At 37.3% G+C, this 25854-nt stretch overlaps 1 protein-coding gene across 2 annotated transcripts in view; it reads right to left on the bottom strand.

The window, feature by feature from the left end:
• LOC137283530 (cyclin-dependent kinase-like 2) overlaps positions 1-25854 on the bottom strand; it is a 566496-nt gene that overhangs the window by 214426 nt on the left and 326216 nt on the right. The window lies entirely within an intron of this gene.

The raw sequence follows: 25854 nt of genomic DNA, 5'->3' as shown, positions 1-25854 counted from the left end.
ATCATAAACAGTTGTAAGATCAAACAACTTGCTCGCAATGGGCTGTTGACCCATCACTGTTAGATCATGGAACGTGATTTATGATTTCATTATGGAGGGTTATTACATCAACCGCTGTGGCGTCATTTGACAACTGAACTGTTAATGGTCCATTAGCAAGGAATCAGAGGGCCATTATCACTTGCAGCTGCCTACTCATTTCTGATAACGATTCATTCTAACTGTTACACTATGATTTATTCATCATTGTCAGATTTAGTCAGTAACAAACATGTGGGAGGGAACTATTTTGTCTAGTGATAGCGTATATTCAAGGAGTGGCAGGATTAACCTTTGACCTAGGGGAGGTTGATCTTATAAAGGAAACTCTTAAAACAATGCTCAGTGATTATGCAGTAGCAGATGAAACATTCCTACTATGGGAGACTTTACTTTTTACGATTTGAGGTAAAACTATTTACTATTCTTGTATGTGCTAAAAAAGAGAAATCGCTGGAGCTTGAGACAGAAAATCTTGAGGAAAGTTTAGATCTATCACACTATCATGCTGAAAAACAAACTATACTGAAAAAAATTAATACAGTTAAACACAATTTGGATGATTTTAATGATATTAAGATTAAAGTAATGGTGATAAGCTTGAAAGGAAAATGGATTGAACATGGTGAAAAAACAAGCAAATATCTCCTAAAACTCAAATCAAGACACTTTCTGGACAAGTAGTAAAATAATTACAGATAATGATGCAATACAACACGAAACTAAACTTTTTTACGAAAAATTATATGCAGGGCAAAACAATAATCAGATTAACATGATTGACCACTTCAAGGATGTTGATTTACCTAGACTAAAAAAAGCAGAATCTGAGAGTCTTGAAGGAGAATTAACATTATCTGAACTGTCAATAGTATTAAGAACAATGAAAAATGATAAAAAATCCTGGTCCTGATGGCTTTACAGCAGAATTTCTAAAATTCTTCTGGAAAAATCTGGGCCGTTTTCTGCTAAAATCACTAAATACTGGATAGAAAGCTAACTTGTCAATAACCCAAAAGCAATGTCTCATAATTTGTATCCCTGAAGGAAATAAGCCTCAGAAATACCTTAAACATTGGCAACAAAAATCCTTATTAAACACTTCCTAAGGGAGATTCATAGATGAAGTTACTAGATTGATCTATGAACTAAGGGAACACACACAGACCCATCAGATACCAAGACTACTTTTGTCAGTAGACTCTGAAAAAGCATTTGACTCACTTGACAGACATTATTTGATACAGGCACTATCAATTTTTAACTTTGGTTGAGGCATTATCAGATGGATTAAGACTTTATATGATGATATAGAATCTAGGATTATGGTCAATGCTTTTGCTACAGAACCTTTTACTATTAAATGTGGGTGTCGCCAAGGAGACCCTGTTGCACCATACTTGTTTATCCTTTGTGTGGAAATATTAGGTATAATGTAATGTAACAATGCTAGAATTAAAGGACTTAGTATCAGTAACATAGCATATATTCTGTTGCAGTTTGCCGATGACAGTACTCTTACATTAGATGGATCTGAAAAATGCCTCTATGCAGTTCTGAATGTCATGCAAATATTTGCACGCTTTTCTTGTTTAAAGGAGAACACTGTCAAGACAAAACTTATTTGAGCTGGTTCAAAAAAGAGATGCTGTTACAAACTTTGTACAGAATACAACTTCGGAACATGTGGGAGGGAACTATTTTGTCTAGTGATTGTGTACATTCAAGGAATGGCAGGATTAACCTTTGACCTAGGGGAGGTCGATCTTATAAAGGAAACTCTTAAAACAATGCTCAGTGATTATGCAGTAGCAGATGAAAACATTCCTTCCATGTACTCCATTAATGAACAGTTACTGTGGGAGACTTTACTTTTTACGATTCGAGGTAAAACAATTTACTATTCTTGTATTCTTTGAATTGGTTCAAAAAAAGAGATGATGTTACAAACCTTGTACAGAATACAACTTCGATTTTAGTCTTCTAGGAATTAACTTTACTATTGATCTTGAGAACCATGATTGAAGATAATTATAAAAACAAAACTGCAAAAATCGAAAAACAAATGAGCAAATTATAGAAATATGTACGCCTAATTTATCCAACAGAATTTGGAAAGATGTTTTTACTGTCTTTCAAAATATGAATCAAAACTGTTATCAGAAAACCAAATTAAAAGTCAAACTATCTGCGGTAACTCCAACATAACTATTGATGACAAACTGATAATGTATATAAACTGGAAGACTAAAGGAGTAGCTATTTGTTAATGATATTATACATGAGGAATGTAGGTTATTAACATTCAAAGAATTTTTTTAACAAAATATCAAATAAAAATCATTTTTCTACCCTTTGAAGGTATCAAAGCAGTAAGGTCATATGCACACAAGCACAAAATTTACAAATTTTCAGAACCTCTGCAAAATCCCATCTGTCCTATCTGTCCCTTATTTAACAAACATAAACTAATCCTGGGGAAATAAATGTAATACTCTTTTGAATTAATCCTTCATAGCGTTACCATGTTATTCCAAATGTGAACTTACTTCAGACAGACACTTCACTTATAAAGAATGGATGATTTACAACATTATCCCAAATAAATGTACCCAACGTAGGTGGTTGCAATATAGGATCATCCATATTTTACCAACAAAATCTTTTCTCTATAAAAAAAAATCCATAGAATCACCTCTTTGCTCCTTTTGTCAAAAAGATCTAGAAACTATTGACCACCTCTTTTAGAAAAGTAAGCATGAAAAGAAAATATGTATCGAAGTAACAAAATGGCTTCATGCTGTTCAGCTATCAGCAAACTTTACGTTGGAAAAAAATTTGTTTGGAATTAATGGTGAAAATAATAATTCAAGCAAAACAAAATATATTCATATGTGCTTCTGGAAACCATTTGCTTGATATCAATTTTATTAAAAAGGAAATTATCAAGCATTGTGATGCTACCAAATATCTCCATTTATCAAATGGTACTGAACAAATGTTTTTTTAATACTGGTCAACATTACACTTGTTGTTAGGATAGATGTATATTAACCTCTAATTTTGTGTACGTTTTACATGTTATGTAACTCAGATAAATAGCACTGTACTGTTTAGCTGCCTACATGCACGATCCTGTAATGTATGCTTCTAAAAACCATTGAAAATAAAAAATCAGTTTCAAGAAGCTAGCACGTATAGTTTGGAAGATCAGCTCTGGACAAGCTGATATCCTCATCATCAAAGACACAGCCTAAGTCATGTTTCCATGGAAACCACAAAAAATAAAATTCACACCTGGGTCTAATCCCCAAGGCACATCTATGGGTCATGCTTGACATATATACCAAGTTTGATGAAACTAGCATGTATAGTTAACGTGATCTGCTCCGAGCCTGATGACATCCTCATCATCAAAGTCACAGCCTAAGTCATGTTTCCATGGAAACTGCGAACAAATAAAATTCATATCTGGGTCTAAGCCCCTGAAGGCACGTTTAGGGATCATGCCTGATATGTGTACCAAGTTTGATGAAGTTAACATCTATAGTTCAGATCTGCACCGGACAAGGTGACATCCTCATAGTCACAGTCATGTTTCCATGGAAACCACACACATACAAAAAATGTCAGACCTGGGTCTAACCCAAAAAGGCACATGTAGGATGTAGGATCATGCTTGACATGTGTATTGAGTTTGGTAAAATTACCATGAATAGTGTAGGAGATATGCTTCGGACAAAGTACCTACAGACAGACGGACAAGTGTTTCCAGGGCTTGCTCGATCACACAATTTGAACATCTATGGGATACTCTTAATAGATGCTTGTGTCATTGTAATGGGACAGACATACAAAAACTGCATGCAGCACATCAGCAACAGTATCAAAACATTTCTTGAGACACCAATCTGCATTTCTTCACTTCTACGGACTGCTGCTAGCAAGCTGTTATCAATGCTCTTGGTGGTCACACCAGATGCTGTCATTTTACTCTGGCCACCTCATGCATGATGTACGTGCAGACATCAGTTTTAACAATGTTAAACAGATTCCAACACCTCCAATATCTTGGTAGGGATATTAGGGAGGGCATGTTACCTCCTTATCACTCATGGCTGGTTGATAGAATTACATTACATTTATATATATTGTCAATCCCTGGAATATGAGAAATCATTAGACCAATATTTATTCAAGAGACCAAATCCAAATTGCTTTAGCCAGTTCCTTACATACTGCAGAATGCATAACTCCCACTTCTTTCATGTAAGACACAGCAGTCAAGTTGTCACATTGAATGTGTACAACCTTGTCAAATAAGTACATTCTCAAAAGATTACTGTCCTAACTGAACAGCTTTCAATTCCAAGATATTAACATGATCATTGCATTTATCCTCCGACCATCAACCCTGTCCCTTCTCATGGTCACAACATGTTCCCCAGCCAATCTGCGTAGCATCAGTTTGAATAAAAAATCAAAATTATCAGGTTAAGGGGGTATTTTCAATCCATCAACCGACATCCTCATTACTTACCAGAAAATATCATAGGTCTGTCAAAATTCAAATCATTTTGTGTCAATACAGAGATCATATCTCTTTCAAGATGTCTGTAATGTAATCTGCCAAAAGGTACAGCCGAAAAAGAGGCAAGAGTGAGTAAAGTGAAACGTGCCACAGAACGAATACTAGGGTGTCTTGCACTCAACAACAGTCTCCTTGTATCAGCTATATATTGTGCCTTACTAGCATCGATCAATACAGACATCTGACAAGAGTCTAACCAAAACTCACGAAATTTCATAATTTGCAATGATTCACACTGCGATTTGTCAACAATCACTGTGAACTCCAGGTCTTTAAATGCATTGCAGCACATGACAGTCTGCTGGGACAATCCCCTTTTGCTTATGTTGATTATAAAATTGTCATCAATGTAACCAAGCCATGATACACATTGCAAGGAGTGAAGAATTGATGGGTTTCATAATTTTAGTAAATGTACGAGGAGCTGAACTTAAACTCATAGGCAAGCAGGTAAACCACTGGAAGAGTTTTTCATTCCATCAGAATTTTAGATATTTCTGAAAATCTTCATGAACACTGATTGAATAGTATGCACTCCATCAAGTCAATATTTGTCATGTAGCAACCACGCACCGATTTTGCAAAACAAACATAAGTTTTCAGTCAAATCTCAAAGTGAGCTGACAATTTGAAACAGCTGAATTTTTAACTCAACTGCATTTTTTCAAATAAAAATGTCAAAACAACTAAAGAAATCTGCCCATCAAACTCAGATTGTCTACTAACTTAGAGTTTGATACAATTTTCGTTCATTCTGGAAAATGCATGTTCCTGCGTTTTCTCAAATTTGAGCAAAAACTTGAGCTTAAGTCAAAACTCACATTTAAGTTTGTTTCGAGAAATCGGTGCCAGGTTGCATAAAATTCAAGGCATTACCTTGACTATGATTTTGACGAAAGAAAACATTTGATCACACTCCTCCTCTGATTGTTCAATAATATTCTGATCTTCAAAATCAGAAATACTATCACACCTAGCCTTCCTTCCCTACCTTTGGTTCTACCAGTTGTTCAGGCTTTCCATGAGAAAAATCTATTTTCATGCCAGATATGATGTTCAAAACATGTTTGTCATTCCTGATTTGTTGCCATGCATCCAAACATGCTATCAGTTTCCCTGCACTAAGGTCTAAAACCAAACCATGATCAGAAACCAAGTCATGCTCACCTAAATCGTTTATATGGACTTCCCTCGATGTCAGTCTGTCCTCCTGGGATATCATCCCCATCCTAAAATTGTTGATATGGATGAAACCAAGATCTTCATCTCACAAATGAGGCCCTTTGTTCAACTTGATGCACCACACCAACATCTCTTAATTGTTTCACTACATCCTCTCCAAACAATAACTTCAGAGTTGATTCTGACAAAGTGGAACAAATTGGTCTAAATTTGGGTTTTAACTCTCCCTTGAGTGCATCCTTTAGGCATGTGACAAGATCACTGTTACAATATCCCAACATTCCTTACCTTATACCTTGCAACAATTTCATGTCATCACACACTTGGTTATCTAGGACAGATTTACTTGTAAACAAAATGTCAACCACCTTGGGAATAGCTGTTGCACCCTTGATAATGCCTGACTGTACTTTCTGTAATGCTTCATCAGAATTTTTGTAATAGGCGGACAAATTGTCCCCAAATGATTTTATTTAACTCGGTGACATTCAAAGACATGCAATTTTCCAGTTTTCTATGAGATTTCAATCTATCATCGACTTTTTCACTGTCCCTGTTATATCTAATTTTTAGATTAAACAGCGGTTCCACTACTTTAGCCAATTGTCGGTTGACTGCTGTATCCCAGTCCTTTAGACAAACCCAGTCTGTCCCTCATTGCACTTAAATCATCATCCTCAACAATAGAAACAAAGGGTGCAATAGTCAAATTGTCATTCAATGATTGAAATGGATTGGCACAAGACAGAAAATCATTACTAGCATTCTCATAACATTCATTGTCAAAATTGTCACCATCGCCCTCATAGGCAGCATAAACATAGTCCTCATCATCACAATATAGAGATTATTCATGAACCAACTGAAAAGATTCCTGTATGCTTAACCTAACCCTAACGTACTCTGGTGCTGTATTCCAAAAGTGCTCCAATATCAGTCTGGGTGACTAGGATACTGATTTATAGCAGTGATGTCCCATGTAAGTCTGAGATGGACACGGCTTTGATGATGCTGATCAAATATGATCCTGGTCACATCCAAAGCATTAATCTTGCCGAGCAGGGTTACGTAAGAAAATGCAAGAAGAAAACATGTTTTGATAGTACGATTCTCAAAAGAAGCCTGTTCTAAATGTTCATAGATGAGAACCATGGTACTTGAGAACCATGTTTAGACCTCATGTATTGAGCTGAATTTTTTTCCCTGATCCTCCAGGTTGTATCCCTAAATTGTTACGTCTGAACATAGACTTGAATAGCAAAGCGAATCAGACAATGAAGCACTTCTCACACAGAAAACCATTTGTTCACTGAGGCTAAAAAAGCCCACATATGCGGTGAGGTGACATTACTAGTGACATCATGTAATGACGTCATATGCAACAACATTATCTTGAGGCTATCCACGTGTAGCCAGAGCCGTTATACAACACCTCCCCTAATACTGCCTAATCGTTTGTGGAACAATAAACTTTTAAAATGTGAAAATGTGAAATGTGTTTGTTTAACATAACATACAAGAAATAAAACATCTCCAATATCTTTCCAATTGTATATTATTAAACAAGAGCTCTACTTGAATTGTTCTAAATTCCTCCGCAGTCAGTTTACTCTTACATGTAAACATACTACATCCAATTTCAAGTCCAATTTCATACTACTAAATAGAAAGTGAAACATAATTGAAGAATGTTACTGCACCTTGAACACTTTTAATAGTTTATAAACCAAGTCTCTCTGTGGCCTTTCTGAGATGAGATGAATGTCTCAGGTTCACATCTGTAGAACAACAAGGTTCACATGGTACCGCTGGGTTGCCACTTAGCTCCTGGTTCACTGGAGCTGCAGATGACATGGGTATATCCAACTAGTCTCTAATGTCTCTACTAGTTTCTAATGTCACGTCTTTGCTCCATGAGAATTCTCACCAATGTCACCATTAATGGCTTCTCGGCCTCTCAGCTGATCAGTGTGATGCTTGAGTATCCGACCCTGGACCATCATGTCATAATGTCTTGCACCAGTCTGTGCATGAGCTTTTACCAGTGCATGGAAAGGTTGTCAGTCATGTGCTGTATCCTGGACATCAGGATGCACCAAGTCCAGTCGTGTCCTGATTTCTCTTCCAAGAAACAACTTTGCTGGGGTCTCTCTCATGGTACAATGTGGGCTAGATATTTATAACATAGAAGGAACTGGTCAAGTCTTTTCTGAACAGAGTCTTTGGCTGATTTCATGCTTCATTTGAATGACTGTGCCACTGTTTCTGCTTGACCAACAGTAGCAGGGTGAAAAATATGCCATATTATATTCTCTCTGAGGAATGTTTAAAAAATGTCATATACAAACTAAGGCCCATTGTCAAGGTATTCCGAACTGAGAGAACACTTTCCTCAGAACTCTCATTGTTGCATCTGCTGATGCTGACCCATGCACTAATGATGATTTCTACCCACTTTGAGTATGCATCCACAACTACTACTCTGAAAGTGTCTAGCAACGTCTCAGTGAACTCTGTGCCTGGGTCTTGATGGCCATGACCACAGGTGAACATGAGACGTACGAGGCACAGGCTGTACTTGTTGGCATTAATAACAAGACTTGGCTAATCATTTGATGTTATCATCAACTTGAGGCCACCACATGCAGCTCATTGCAACCAACTTCATCTTTACAATACCATAATGTCCAGAATGTAGTTCACGTTGAATTGTATCCCTCACTTTCATGGGTAGTATCACTCACATTCCCCATGGTACATAACCCTGTTGCACTGTAAGTTCAAAATGTGTATTGTAGAATGGCCTCAAAACAACATGTCTGACCAACCTGAAAGCGTAATTGTATTCTCATGTGACGTAACACAGAGGCTATTTATTCACCAATGCAAAGAAGGGCACATGCATGTGGCATGGTGATGTCATAAGTGACATCATGTTATAAACATCAACATTACCACATGGCTATCCATGTGTAGCTAGTGCCGTTACACAACATGAATAATGGCAAAATCTTGTGTCATCTGGTAGCACTCTGGCCCTTAGGCAGAAGATGCAATGTGCAAAGCAATGGTGGAACCCAGCAATGTGTTTGTGCCATATCACCTGTCTGTGAAGAGGATCCAGCTTAAGAAAAGAAAGCCAAAAAGGCCTTAAAGGACCACTTGCCATCATTTGTGGCTGTGTAAAAGTCCTACCTGCTTTCAAAACTGCCTCAGAAACACATCAGACCTGAGGCCCTCCCATAAGACTGCAATCCTATTCCTAAGGTGTGGTGGAATCTGGAAATGCAGCCAAGTAAGATGGAAGTTGGAGGCTCCACGTTACAGCAAATACGTTTGACTTGCAGAGATGGTCACAAATCTGGATGCAACATGCACTCTGTCAATAGATGGCTTCACCTTATTGGTACAAGAGTCTGTTCCTTCCTCCATGAGTGTGAGGAATCAAGGCCTCCAAGAGAATATCCTCTTCAGCTTGGAAGAATCAAAAAGTTAGCACAGTCGGGGAGTGAGCCAACCCTTGCTTGCCAATGTACCTTGCAATCGTTGTGTTGTATGTCTCTTGAATGCATAAGTCTCCTGATGTTAGACAGCACCATTTAAGGTGTCTGCAAAGATGAAGCATAAGAAAGATGGAAAATGGAGCAGTCATTTGGTTAAAGGTATGGCCTATGGTAAAGAGCTGTGTTTGTTAGATCCTGCATAGAGGAAAGAAGGTATTTGGGCTGCAAACATGCAAACATGCAAACATAAGCATAATAATCTTCAGAATTTTCAACAGAAGACTTTGCAATCAGCTGACAAGTAAACAGCAACAAACAGCATCTTGTTCTTCAACATACTTCTTTCTGAGCATCTGTCATGTAGAAACTGAAGAGTGGGGAAGTGGGTGAGAGTAATTCTGATGTACTTGTGAAAGCATCAACACTGAAAATTACTGAAATTTTACAAATCTGGCACCTCTGTTCCATCATTTCCAGAACATGACAGTGGGACAAATTCTTGCTTTGGTGCAGTCCCTGAGCTACCCACGGGGTTGTTACATCAGGCTGATTCATAAGACTGGTCAGAGACTTATCATCAATATTTCCTCAATATCTCCACAGGATTTCATTGCTTGTCCTTGCAGGCCTCAAAAGGAGAGATGCTCACTAAAATTAGCCACGGCTACAGACACTGATTGAGAGAAACCTGTTTGTTGCAGCCAGTTACATGGAGCTTAGATCAATAGCAGATGTCCAACTTGGTGGAAGATCAAAACAACATAACAAAATGTTAAAACTATGTAAGAGAAGCATTGCTGACCTCCATACCTCACTTGCCTTCAAAGTGTATTCATGTTGGCTAAAAAGTGTATTTTGAGATGCAAAAATGTACAATCTCATAAGGAATATGATCAGGCTCCTTCCAACATGTCTCTCAAATGCGCAACATTAACGTCTGCACAGGAAAATGTACACAGTACAATACAGTACAATAGCTGACCTGCTTATTCCGAGGATGGCAGTATATTTCTCAATAAACTTCTGATCGATGCATAATTTTTTATGTTCGAATCCAGGGTTTGTCAAAGGCTTGGTCATCCATGCTGTTGCCTTTCGTAAGCAATCAGAATATATCGGTAGGACTCAGGTATGTATGTTGATGACAACGTTCTCAATGATGGTTAATACTAAAAGCTGAAATACAGTGTGAGATGAAACTATTTTTTGATGAATATAACCTGATTGGCATACAATCTGCATTGTAGGTGTGTTTTAGTATTTAATCATAAAAAAATAATTACAAAATATGCCAAAATACGCCAGGTAGGCAGGTGTGGCATTGTGATTTTGCTCAACTAGTATCAAAAACATATATTACTGCCACATTGCCTCAAAATGCTTCATCCTACTTTACACATGGGCTGTATACCTTCCATGAACATGGTTTTATGCTGTTTTTAGCATTACTCCCACACTATCATGAAATGGGGCACCACAAATGGGCTTCACACACTGCACCCATGTGGGGAATCAAACCCTCATCTTTGGCATGAGTCAACGTGTTAACCACTACGCTATCCCTCCACCACAGACTGACAGTGGATTGACTGAATCATAGTGAATGTCATATTCTGAGGAAATATTATTACCTAATTTTCATACCAACTGCATCTGGGATACCAAGTGTGTCATCATGCTAGACTCTCAGAAAATAACCAGCATATTATGCTGAAAGTTTGAGGTAATTATAACAATGGAAAAATGAGAAAATTAAACTCTCACCAGTGCTCAAATCAGTAGCTACAATCCTTATCTGAATGTGTCAGGTTCCCATCTGTTGCCAGATATAAGGAGAGCTGAAAACTCAGTCCATTTTGATTTAAGCAATGATTTTGCAACAGCTGTAAAGAATGTTTTGGACAGCAAAGAAAAGGATATCTATGAAATTAGGACCAAACCATTCCAACATCACTGGCAAAAGTTTTCAATGTGGATGAGGTATGTCATGAAAAATATATTATTTTTATGTATGGTTAAATGTTCCAGTGTGATACTTGGAACCTAGTATCAACTAGTTATCATACAACAATATATCAGAAGACCTGAGGACTTTTGGGGTTTATTGTTCTTCAAAGGCAATGGTCCCTCAGGATTTTTACAAGAACTTGTTCATTGGTACATATTATAAAATGCTCTGTATAAACAAAGGGTCCATATATGAAGACAGGCGAACAGGCAATACTTTATTACTTTGTTATCACAGAGCTTGAGAATAACAAAATAAAATACACTACCCATTAAAATTTACACTCTCTAGCGTAAAATATAGACAGTTACCTTTGGGCACCTGTTCTAAACTAAATTTTGATAAATATTCCCTACTGTTTCAAGGTACTGTTTACACATGAAATGAATCCTAACATTGAAAAGATTATTGTCATGAGTTCAATAAATGATGAAACTCAGTGAAAATTGATGAATTCTTAACAAAACTTTACACCAAAATGCAGCTGTTCACAATGCATGATATTTGCACATGCTTTTCAGCAAATTGCATAATTATCTTGACATTCATCTGCACAGACTTGCAGTTGGTTCACAAATGCACAGATATGTGCATAACATGTAGTAAGTGATTTAAGCAAGTCCAAACCTTTGACAGGTAGTATATGCAATCACTAAAAACATGAATAGAGACAATATGTACTTGAAATTAATTAAATGAATCAGATGATAACTGGACATCCAACATTTGTTTAAAATTACAATACTTTGAGGTACAAAAGGGAGTCAAGCTTGTTAAGTCTTGGTGATTGGCACTGTGTAGCAGTGGCCTGAAAGTAAAAGCTTACACTACAGATTTAAATATTGTGTTGAGTCATTAATTATTTTATTCGGACGTTCACAGTACTTGCCACTAATAGAGGAGTGGAAGACTATCAAAAGTGATCCCAGCTATTTTGCTAGCTGTATTTCAAATTTCGTTAATTTTAATTTGTTTTCAACTGAAAGAGACACGAAACAGCACTGAGAAGAATAAGTCAGTATACTCTGCATAAAGGTAGTACAAAACATCATAACAGATTGAAAAACATTAAAAGATTGCAGTTTGTGAATTAAATAGAGATGCACCTGTGTTGCTATTCCACATTAACATGCTATCAATTCCCAGGTACTTGCATGAAGTAACTGTCTCAATTGGTTTATCATAAATGAACACAAGTGGTACTGCTGAGGAGTTAGTCCTGGAATCAATACACAGTTTTCATGTCTTTTAAGATGAAAGCATTCTCTGCACACCATGATGTGAAATTCTTTATATTATTGATTCTCTGATTCGAACTCATACAAAGTTACATCTAACCAACAATGGCTGCAACAGCAGCAAACTTCACATTTATACAGTTCTACACTACTGCAGGCAGTGGTGAATAGAGTGAACAGGACTGGTGACACAACATTGCAGCACTCCTGTATTGAACACCTTCATGTAGAAAAAAAACTGTTGTTGACTTCTTGCATGGAGGAAATATCTGATCCATCTCATCAGTTGTGAATTTACCCCTATGGTTTGCAGCCTTCTTACCATGATGTACAGTAGGATCCTGTTGAAGGCTATAGAAAAGTCAATGAACAGTATTCTAATGTAGAACCTGGGGGTCTCGAGATGCTTGTGTACGTTGCTGAGATGAGTGAAGCCAGTTGTTGTACACTCCTAAAGTACAATACCATCCAGTTTGTCTGATCTCCAAGACTTTATGATGTTGAAACTCTGTAGGATGTCATCTTCAGTGTCCAGAAGTGTGCAAATGTTCGATGATATGGTATATGTCCTCTCTCTAAAATAAATTCAATTCTTCTGCAAAGATCTTGATGTCTGTTTCAACAATGTCCTAACATTGCTTTGTGTTGCTAATCATTGTCTCTATCCCCTGCCATGCTTGTCTCAGATTGCACTGCTTGAACTGGTGTTCAACCTTACCTTTGTATTCAGCTTTACATTGGTATGTCTTCAGTGGGTTTATTTCATATACTGCTCACAAAAAGTAGGGGGATATTGAAACGTTGAGACTAATAAAAGCAAATGTATATTTAATTATCAATGGGGAAACAATGTTCATGTGTAAAGAAGGACATATAACACTAGTTTCCAACAAATTAACTTTGACAAAGATGCAGATGCTCTTTTTGGACACTTCAAAGTTCACCAGGGGTGGTAACCCAAATGTCACAGATTGGTTTATAATGGGATGAATCACCATTAGCGGCCAACCAAGAATGACATCAAAGTCTTATACACCTAATTAGGTGCCCAATGTCAACTTGAGAAATCCTGTCATTCCTCTTGAAGTGCCACACCCGATTCTGTCAAGTCCTCACATGGATGATGAGTGGCACTCATCGACAGAGCATATCCCACAAATGTGTTAAGGGGGATTTGGAGATGATAAAGGATGACAGCACAGTCAGCCCTGGCTAAGGTGGGCCAATAGAATGAGTCCAATTCCAGAGGATGTATATACAAAATTTCTTGTGATTGTGGAAGCAGCTACATTGGAGAAACTTGTCGGCCTTTCAACATTAGATTAAAAGAACACAAGACTTCAGTTGATAAATCTGACCTTAAATCTGCACTCTCAGAACACATTCTTAAAAATCAAAATCACTCTATCACACTCTCAAATCTTGGCGTCCAAGGTCAATGATTAGTGGAAAAGAAAACTTCTTGAGTCAATCTTCATTAGAAGATTAGAGATCAACAGAGATCTAGGGCTCAACCTGATGAGGGGGCTAGGATAAGCCCTGAAACGTTATGAAAATAAACTCAAGAAGTTGCTATCCATAAAATTGCTGTTAACATTCACAAAATTGATGGGTATTATTATCATTGGCCTGAATTATTTCACAATTCACAGCAGTTATGATTCTTGTATAATGCTACTCACCACAATATTTGAAACATGCAATGTACTTAAAGTAGAAACATTGTATGAATTTGCTTTAAAGTCATATCATAGTATATCAGTAACCCCATGCACTAAATAATGGGAGAAAATCTTTTGCAGGTGCCATACTAAGAAAAGTAAAAATACTGAGAAAAGTAGAAACTTTCAACAAACCTGGTTTCAAGACCATACATAGTTGTATCCCAAATCAGAAATAAATAAATGTCAGCTTTGCACAAATTATGTGAAATCTAACTGATATAAACATAATGATTACATCTTACAGTTCACTTCTCTACCTGATTACTTTAAAGGACTGTTGTAAGTCCTGTAAGGACACTTGAAATAAACAATATACGGTCATTTGGAAACCTGGTTTTGTTGGGCAAACTCACAGTATTTCCATAAAATGTATGCTGAACTTCATTCTGCATGACAAAACTGAACAGAAGCTCTTAGGTGTAACGAAATATATTGAGTACCTTAGCACAATGACTGTAATGGGGTTTTCTTTGGGTAATTAACATAAATCTATAAAACACCAATAATAGGAGGATGAGGAAAGTCACTATAAGGTCACACAACAACAACATAAGGACACAAATTACATTTCAAAGAAATAAAGAGAACATGTGTCCCTCACACAAATTTTGAATACTAAAGTAACACAACATATTAAATTATTCTCCACAGAAGGAAACTTTTCTGAAAATATTAGCATAAACCCAGATGCAGACGTCAAAAGATTTATTGGACATTTATTGCACTTGTTGGACAATCAGTATAGTTTATTTGTATCATGGCAGATGTAAAAATACATTCTGGTTAAGCATATTTTAAAACTTGATAGCTGGATTACAGGCATTGTAGTTTTGTTCACATAGACTAGTTCTGTCACATGATTGCATGTCTTTTCTGAATGTATATTGAAGCAAATTGCTTATCGGGTGTTAAGATTGCATAATAGTGAATAGTTATTTTCTTAGATTGTTCAATAGATCACAGTCCCCTGACATTTTATTCATGTCTCATCAATGGAATATTGTCACATGTTAGACATTGAAATGTGTGAGTGTTCATTATAACTGATATGCTCAGACTTGTAAGAAATAATTCAAAGACTTTGTTATTAAAGACCATTTAAGACATTTAACAAAATGATATACTTTTGAAGGCATGGAAAGAGCATATATACAAGTTAGAGGATATTGTACAGTCTGGTTGGGACAGGAAGCCAGACAACAATAACAACACATGGGCTTTGACAGGAGGGTTACATACAAAGCCTGCAAAATACACAAAGGGGTAGTGAAGCCAGTGGTATACATAAGCAGGGGATTTTCAATAATGAGGATCTTTAATGAGTTCATAGTATGCCAGAGGTATGAAATAACCTTGGTCAATGTTGATTGGTGGATATAGTCCTTTGATGTGGATGGCTTCTTGGAAAGTCTTTGAGGTTGGTTGCTCGTGTTTGGGTTCTGTTCCACTGGATACTGTGGTCAGGACTGTCTATTATGTGATCTGATAGGGCTGATTTTGAGTCAAGTTTAGATACTGAGGTCTAGTGTTCTTTGATTGGTAAACTGGTCTGAGTGATTGTTGTTTCTGGCTGGTAGGTGGTTTGCCACTCACTTTGATGGTGTTCAGGATGGTGTTGTTTCTTTTGAAGACAGCATGTACACTGGCCTGTTTAGGAGTCTCTAGACTTTGTGGCTGACACCTCCATGGTAAGGGAGGCTGATGACAAAGGGTGCAGACTGTGAATGTGTAGATTCCTCTGTCTTGTCGTTGATGTTCTGTATGGTTTGTTGCACAAGCTGTTGGTGAGGTGAGGTGTTGCTTGGTGGAACAGATATTGTGGACTCATCTTACTCGAGTGGAGATGATTCCTATCTTGACTTGGCTTGGGTGGTTGGAAGCGAAGTGAAGTTACTGGTCTGTGTGGGTTGGTTTCCGGTATACTGCAGAACTTAGTTTATTGCTAGTGTGCTTCAGAACCATACATCAAGGAAGGGCAGTGAGAGCTGAGCATCTCGGCAGTCATACCAGTACATGGCCTTGATATACTGGGGACTCATTGTGCAGATAGTCTAGTAATGTAAAAAGTCCTTTAATTAATAAATTGCTCTTACCCAAGAAATCGCCCAGACAGTTCCGTCATTTGCTTGTAGTTAAACCGAGAAGAACCTGACTTGTTGAAGTCATGTAGTGTTACACTACAGATGATATATAGCCCAATGGTTCATTAATTCCAACCACAACACCTCATATTTGATGGTACACCTCAAGGTAAGATGCCTTTGTTGACATCGCCAGTTACAAACAGGGCTCCACACGGTAACCATGTGCTCACACACAGTGTTGAACTTATACAAAGATTCTCTGTTATAGAGGCAATGTGTATTGGGAGAAAACATTGCATTGGTAGAGTCAGAAACACAGATGACAACAAACCACTCCACATAGTAGCCAAGTTTGATTTTAACAAAGATTGTGAAATAGTTCAGAAAGTTCACAGTTCAGAAAGCTGCCCCACCCAATCTTAAAGGTCTACATTTGTAACACAATATGGGGTGAATCCCAAATACCCACAAGAAATTGTACAGAGACATAGATCTTTAATGTCATTATTCAAGGCAGCAAACTCAGAAAACAAAAAGTGTAGTATGGTTGGTGACAGCCTATTCATAGAGGGTAAACGCATCTACTTGTCTACAACACGGCCCAATGCTGAATAGTATGAAACCCATGTATCCAGTCAAAACGCTCAACATTACACCCCAGCCAGTGAGAAGCACTCAGACCTCAAATGTCACATGAAATCTAAATGGCCTGCACATGCCATCCTCGATATCTCCAGGGTATATATTCCGATGGATCTCGACTATACCCTGGATGCATCTACAGCCCGATGAATTTATTATCTCCCTTGGCTGGCTTTTTATCCAAACAGGTGTCTATGCTGGAAGTTGAGTGGAACAATCACAACTCACTTTCCCTTATTAAATTATCTAGCCGATTAAACTTAGCAATACAAACCATGTAAAGGTTCCCTGAAAGAGGTAGAAGGAGTTCTTGCATATATTTTTTAAAGTTTCAGACCCGTCTGTCTGTTTGTATCATTTCCCCGAAATCTGAGTCACACTGCGAACAAACCTTCGCAGCTGCAACCACTATCTTTATTGACTCTGACAAAATCGGTTGTAACGGCCGCTTTGCTGATTGGCTACTGTCAGAAAGCAGAGATAGCAAAGGGAGGTAATAAAATCATTGGGCAGACCTCTAGATGCATCCAGGGTATAGTGGAAACTTATCAGAACGTAAACCCTGGAGATATCGAGGATGGTAGAAGCAAGTCATGGGCATTCACAAGCTCACAAGTCTACTTCACAGAAAACGATCTGCTACACCATCAAACAACACGTCTCCCATGGACTATGTGTATCATAAATATCCCAAACCAACAATACAGCCGTCACTTGTATATTTATAAATCCAAAAGCAAACAAAGAAAGATTTCACTTATTATTAAATGTATGTGGTCTAAGAATGAAACTCATTTGCTCGCATTTTATTAACTATGTCTCACAACATGACTTTATTCGACTACAGGAAACCAAGCTCAACGAGTATGGTAAGATAGATATTTCTGGATATAATCTGTTTATGAATAATAGAAACGTTTAAAAGAGCCTTTGCAAATCTGGAGGTATAGCACCCCGATAATGGTGTTGTTTCTTTAATAAAGACTGCACAATGGATAATGACCCCAAGTATGGTTCAAGATAAGAAACACTATTACCCAAGCACAAGATGCTTATTTTGTTGTGATCTATATTCCCCATGAAAATCCTTGATATTCCTCAAATGAAAAATGAAGGTTTTTGAAAAGGAAGTAATTGAACTGAGTAATACTTCAGATTTGATATGCGTTTTTGGAGATTTAAAAGCTCGTACTAAGACCATACCTGACTACATAACGTATACACCTGATGGAACTGAAATGGACAAAGACCTGGACCTTTACATGAATCATGCACTTACACTACAACAGAACGGTATCCCGCTTAAGAGTTAACAGTGACAGAATTTCTAACAAATATGGACACAGATTTATCAAACTGTGTATAGTTAATAATTTATTCATTGTAAATGGATGACATAGCAATGACTCGATGCTGTTCACCTTTAACCGCGTCCCACCACCCGAGCAGTCTAAGTAAACTTATCCTCAGTGCATTTCATTAGCAACACAGCTTACCAAATACATTCGTACATACCTTTTGAACTTTTTATTTTGAAAAGGTTCGTACCCGAATGATTCTGAATGCTATTTAGCGTACGCTCGCTTCTGGGTGATGCACACTGCGTAATACAACCATGACAACGGTGAGTAAACAGTCGCTGAAAATAGTGTTTTGGGCAATATTCAAGGATGTCATCTTGCGGAAATATTAGCTAATGGTAACCATGTCAACAGAAACGCCAAAGCATATATACTGCAGGTCAAATAACTGTGTTATATGCGGATTTTTGTTTGTGGAGAGATCTGTGTCAGTGACCTGAATATCTTGAAAGTCCCTCCGATCCCTAAATAGTTGCAGTTGTCTGATTGGTTGAATCTATTTAATCGTCTTGCGTTTGATTGGACAGTCATTTTTCACTCAAAGGCTACCTGATGCAACCTTCTACTAGGTATTGTTAGACTCAGTGGTGGAATGTAACGAAATACACTGAGACTAAGTCTACTTCGACTGACCACCCGAGGTACAGAGTCAGACAGACAGACAGACCCAGATGGTGGCAGCCTGTGACAATTCATTCCTTGCTAACCTAGACAGGGAGGTTACTGCAGCCCTCAGCCAGACAGCAGCTAGTCTTTTGCATGAGGCATGTACCACTACTGATATTCATGGTTTTACCGACATGTTGTCTACATTATTATGTGACTCGGATGTTAAATCATTAAGTTTAAAAAGAAAAGTAAAGAAAGATATACATTCAAAGTCTGATTGGCTTGGATATACATGTAAGCTGGCTAGAAAAATATATCATCTAGCAAGGAAAATTCATAACCAGCACAGCAGTCTTGCCAATAGAACCCAAATATTAAATACAGCAAAAGAGCATTGAATAACGTCGTAAAATAAAGTAAACAAGAGACATCAGAAGATGACATATCCCCTATGGGATTGACTAATTTGAATTATTTTCATGGAATTCATGAAAATTATAAATGCCATATATCTGTAACCAGCAAAGCACAATTTGAAGATCTGTCTCATATATCTGCCAAGATCTGTTGAAAGATATGAAAAGGTTTTCGAGTTGTGCTCTGGGAACGAAGTCTTTTGCAGAAAAATATTGAATGGTTTTTGAGTTCTGCTCCAGAAACAAAGCCCATTCCTCTATTTTGAGACTATGTCCGAAACGTTTCCATGGAAACTGAGAAAATAACACATCACAAGATCCTGTACATAGCAAAAGGCACCACTTCAGCTTCTGACTGATATATCTATCAAGTTTTGCAGAAAAATGTTGAACGGTTTTTAAGTTCTGCTCCGGAAACGAAACATACCTCTCACTTTGGAGTCTCTGTCTGAAACATTTCCATGGAAGCCAAGAAAATAAGAAATCACAAAAACCTGTAAATACCAAAAGGGATCACTATAGGTTCAGACTGATATATGTACCAAGTTTTGCAGAAAAATATTGAATGGTTTTTGAGTTCTGCTCCAGAAACAAAGCCCATTCCTCCATTTTGAGACTATGTCCGAAACATTTCCATGGAAACTGAGAAAGTAATAAATCACAATAAATCTGTACATAGCAAAAGGCACCACTTAAGCTTCTGACTGATATATCTACCAAGTTTTGCCAAAAAATATTGAACAGTTTTTGAGTTCTGCTCTGGAAACAAAACACACCTCTCACTTTTGAGACTATGTGCCGAAACGTTTCCATGGAAACCAAGAAAATAATAATAAAAAAAACATGTACACAGCAAAAGGCACCATTTTAGGTTCTGATTGATATATCTACCAAGTTTTGCAGAAAAATATTGAACCGCTTTTGAGTTCTGCTCCGGAAACGAGACACACCTCTCACTTTGGAGACTATGTCTGAAACATTTCCATGGAAACCAAGAAAATAAGAAATCAAAAAAGGCACCACTATAGGTTCGGATTGATATATCTACCAAGTTTTGCCAAAAAATATTGAATGGTTTTTGAGTTCTGCTCTGGAAATGAAGCCCATCCCTCCATTTTGAGACAATGTCCGAAACGTTTCCATGGAAACCAAGAAAATAATAAATCACAAAAACCTGTAAGTAGCAAAAGGCACAACTTCAGGTTCTGACTGACATATCTAAAAAGTTTTGCAGAAAAATACTGAACGGCTTTTGAGTCACGCTCCGGAAACGAAACACACCTCTCACTTTGGAGACTTTGTCCAAAACATTTCCATGGAAACCGATAAAATAATAAATCACAAAAACCTGTACACAGCAAAAGGCACCACGTTAGGTTCTGATTGATATATCTACCAAGTTTTGCAGAAAAATATTGACCGGTTTTTGAGTTCTGCTCTGGAAATGAAGCCCACCCCACCATAAGACTAACACCAAAATGTTCCATGGACAAACAAAAAAAATATAAATGCAAAAAATCTGTAAATAGCAAAAGGCACAACCATAGGCTGAGGTTACTATATCTATCAAGTTTGGTCTAAAAATATTGAATGGTTTCTGAGTTATGCCCCGGAAACAAAATGATTACGGGGGGATAAAAAGGCCAAAGGAATTTTGGAAAGTCATAAATTCTTTCTCAAAAGAAACTAAAGATGAACAAATTACTCTTGACAAGCTTTTTGCTTACTTCCAGGAAATGAACGACAGACCCAATGAAGCTGCAGATGAGGAAGCCATCGGCGACTTCAACACACCCATCACTCAGGGAGAGATATTAAAAGCAACAGACAATTTTAAAAATGACAAAGCCTTTGATGCTGATAATATGGATAATACATATATTAAGTCCTCAAAATGTATGTTTGTTCCCACACTTGAAAAACTTTTCAATCTTGTCCTACAGTCGGGTGTGTTCCCTGATAAGTGTTTAGTGGGTATTATAGAACCTTCATTCAAAAATAAAGGTGACTCAGATGAACCATCGAAGTATCATCTTATAACGTTCACAAGCTGTATCAGTAAGCTGTTTACATCTATCATCAACAGTAGACTAACCACTTTTGCTGATAACACGAAGATACTGCTAAATAATGAAGCTAGTTTCAGGAAGGTTTTTTTTTTACCATTGATCATATCTATATACTCTTCATACTCTTTCAGATATACTGCAGAAAAGTAAGCAGAAACTATTTTGCGCCTTTAGAGATTTTAGAAAGGCATTTGATATTGGCAGACCAATTCTCTGGGGGAAAAAAATGCTAAACTACAATATCAGTGGTAATAAATTTAACATAATAAAATCGATCTACCAAGGTATTAAATCCTGCATAGAACACAATACTCTCAGTACTTTTTTCGCAAAAATGTAGTACGACATGGAGAAAATGTATCCCCCTTACTATTTGCACTGTACTTAAATGACTTAAAAAACTTGCTTCTTCAGTAACACTTACAATAATATTACAGTGTATGAAACACCTAAAAATACCAGGAAGCCCACCGGGCTGATTAACTGAAAAATGTTGCTGGCCCTGTGAACATGTAACCAGCCCGGTGTTACAAATTGGAAACTTAGCTATGGTGTTAAAATACTCTTATCAAAGAATTACTTATTGTTATTACTATTATTATTGTTATTACTTATTATTATTAAACATATGGAAAAGCAAATTTTACAAAGCACAGCTTGGTGGTCCATGTTGATTCATTTAGTGTCACTACAATGTTGTGAATGGTCTCTACATGTTCTTCATGCAATTAGCACAGGTGATTTGTAACTCTCCTTGTAAACAAGTAAACATGGGCAACAGCAAATGTAACAAAAACGACATGGTTGCTGAAAGCATTCTTTATACCAATCAAGTTTAGTGTTAGATAAAAGGGTTGGCTGATCTGTGGAATTACGGCTTGATTGATCATGAACCAAACATACAGACATCATCTTGCTACGAGGGTTGGCTGAAAAGTTCTAAGCCTCACTGTGAAAAAAAGTTACAAAGTCCACGTTTGTAATTTATTTTTCTACATAGTCCCTTTCCGAGTTCACACACTTTTGCCAGCGATGCTGCAAGGCCCGGTCAGGAAGAAATCTTCTTCAGCTACCCTAAAAACATCAGTCACAGCGGAAATGACGTCATCATTACTTGCAAAATAGTGACCGGCGAGTTCCTTTTTCATTTTGGGCAACAGGTGGAAGTCAGAAGGAGCCAAATCAGGTGAATAAGGAGGATGGTCAATGAGTTCAAAGCCACAGTCACGGATTGTTGACATGGCCACCACCGATTTGTGAACAGGTGCATTGTCTTGGTGGAAGAGGACACCTTTAGCGATCATCCCTCGTCGTTTGGCTTTGATTTCTTCTCGCAACTGGTTCAGTAGATCAGCATAGTATCTGCCGTTGATAGTTTGACCTTTTTCAAGATAATCAATGAGCAGAATACCCCTGGAATCCCAAAAGACTGATGCCATCACCTTTCCAGCTGAACGAACAGACTTGGCTTTCCTCGGAGCTGGTGAATCAGGATGCTTCCACTGTTTTGACTGTAGTTTTGTTTCTGGTTGAAAGTGATGTATCCAGGTCTCATCCATGGTTACAAATCGTGCCACAAAATCATCGGGATCTGCTTCAAAACCACACAAATTGTCAAGGGACGTCTGGAACCTGACACGTTTCTGTTCTGCTGTCAAGAGCTTTGGCACCCATCTTGCAGAAACTTTAGTCATTCCTAATTCGTTGGTGATAATATGCTCAACCCTCTCATGAGAGATGCCCACTACACTATCAATATGTCGAGTAGTCAATCGTCGATCATCCATCAACATATCGAGCACTCGCGTGATGTTTCCTGGAGTGGTTGCTGTTGAAGGCCTTCCTGAGCGTGGGTCATCATCAAGGCTTTGTCTGCCATGCTTAAATTCTGCAGCCCACTTCTTTACTGTGGAAAATGAAGGAGCATCATCCCCTAGAGTGGAGACCATGTCAGCATGTATCTGTGTTGGGGACATCCCTTTCTTTTGCAAGTACTTGATGACTGCCCTGTATTCAGTTTTGTCCATTTCTGATGATTTCAGAGGGTAGGTTTACCAAAAGAGCTGTAGTTGAGATAAAACTATTAGTACGTTTGTAGTTCTTGTCTATGATTCAGAGACATGGTAAAATATATACCCATGAAAAATGAATTGGCCCACAGGGCTGCCTATAAAATAAAGTTGTAAGCCCGCGATGTAACTAGCAAGCAGTGGGCCGCAGGGTAGATGCTATTTCATACACTGGATGCTGTCAAATTATCAGATGATCAAAAAGAATTACAAAATTCATTAGATTGTTTTAACAACTATTGTTTGGAAAAACAGCTATCCACAAATACACAAGAGACCAAAATTGTAGTCCTCGTTAAGAAGGGCCCTAAAGGAAATAATAATTTTATGATTGGACAAGACAGCATCGAGCTGGAAACGAATATAAATACCTTGGTGTTGTTTTCAGTAACAATCATTCCTATGCAAATAGCAGAAAATCTAATATTATCCAGGCCAAACAAGTCATCAGAAGATGACATATTCCCCCCGTCCCCCACATATTTGTAAGGACAAATCATCCAAAAGTTACTTATTGTGTTTTTAGACCAAGTCAGAATTGTTTCCATGGAATTCATGAAAAATATAAATGCCATATATCTGTAATCAGAAAAAGTCACCATTTCAAGATCTGTCTCATAGATCTGCCAAGATCTTTTAAAAGATATGAAATGGTTTTCGAGTTGTGCTCCGGAAATGAAGTCAGCAACGTGTTCATGGAACCGAGAAAATAATACATCATAATATCCTGTAAATAGCAAAAGGCACCATTTTGGGGTCTGCCACACATATCTACCAAGTAACACTGACAGATATTAAGAAGTTTTTGAGTTCTGCTCCAGAAACGAAACACAGCTCTCACTTTTGAAAGTAAGTACGAAACGTTTCCATGGAAACCGAGAAAATAATAAATCACAAAAACCTGTAAGTAGCAAAAGGCACCACTTTAGGTTCCAATTGATATATCTACAAAGTTCCGCCAAAAAATATTGAACGTTTTTTTTAGTTCTGCTCCAGAAACGAAGTCCATCCCTCCATTTTGAGATTAAGTCTGAAACGTTTCCATAGAAACAGAGAAAATAATAAATCACAAAAACCTGTACATTGCAAAAGGCACTACTTCAGCTTCTGACTGATATATCTACCTAGTTTTGCAGAAAAATATTGAATGGTTTTTGAGTTCTGCTCTGGAAATGAAGCCCACCCCACCATAAGACTAACACCAAAATGTTCCATGGAAAAACAAAAAAAATATAAATGCTAAATATCTGTAAATAGCAAAATGCACACCCATAGGCTCAGATTACTATATCTATCAAGTTTGGTGTAAAAATATTGAACGGTTTCTGAGTTCTGCTCCGGAAACAAAATGATTGTGGACGGACGAGGCGTCAACTATATCCCCCCACATTACATGCCGGGAGGATAAATATATATACTGACATAAAGATTTCAATTAATTTATTATGTATACACAGACATAAAGATTTCAATTAATTTATTATATATATACAGACATAAAGATTTCAATTAATTCATTATATACAAACAGACGGAAAGATTTCAATCAATTCATTGCATAAAAATGAGTTAAAGTGATATATGTCTTTTATAAGAATATACACAAGGTGAAGATAACAGTATACAGTACAGTTGACACTAAGTGAACACAACTGATGTCCAGTAAAAGCACATGCATAGGACAACATGTCAATTAATATGCTCAAGATAATCAGAACATACAACACAATCAGTGTCAAGTAAGAGCATATGCTAAGACAACATGTACATTAATTCACTCAAGATCATGCGTTCAAAGAAATTTTAAAAAATACATATTCGCTTTAATCGCTCAGCACGACGTGGTAAAATAAGAGTTTAATTTGGAGCTGAATAATGTTTTAATTTTCATAATGTTAGCAGAATTCACACTGTGAAAGGTGGTTAAGTTGTGTTGAAAATATTGACAAATGTTCCACACATGGAAACGTGAGAAAATATGAAGGACGACATAATCTGTGAATTCCTTGCTGGAAACTTTGGCAGAACAAAGGTGAAACGTGAATTCATGACGTGGGATTTATGTGCTATATGTCAGTGTAGAAATGTTTACTTCTTGGGGCTGGTTTTGGGTCAAATATCACGGGCCAGTTCAGCTTGGGATGGTTCCAAGGTAATTCGAACAAAGCATAGTTATATTTTCATCAAATTTAAAACTATCAATCATAAATTACCCATAAAACAGGTCACTGGAAAAATATTCCCTCACAAAGAACAATTTTGTCCACTGTGTCCCTTGGAGATGATCGGAGATGAGTTTCATTATTCAATGCAACAAAT

The sequence above is a fragment of the Haliotis asinina genome, chromosome 5 (assembly GCF_037392515.1).
Source record: "Haliotis asinina isolate JCU_RB_2024 chromosome 5, JCU_Hal_asi_v2, whole genome shotgun sequence".
Lineage (NCBI taxonomy): Eukaryota > Metazoa > Mollusca > Gastropoda > Lepetellida > Haliotidae > Haliotis > Haliotis asinina.
Note: the sequence above shows the minus strand (reverse complement) of the source record. Positions and strands in the feature narration are given on the sequence as shown.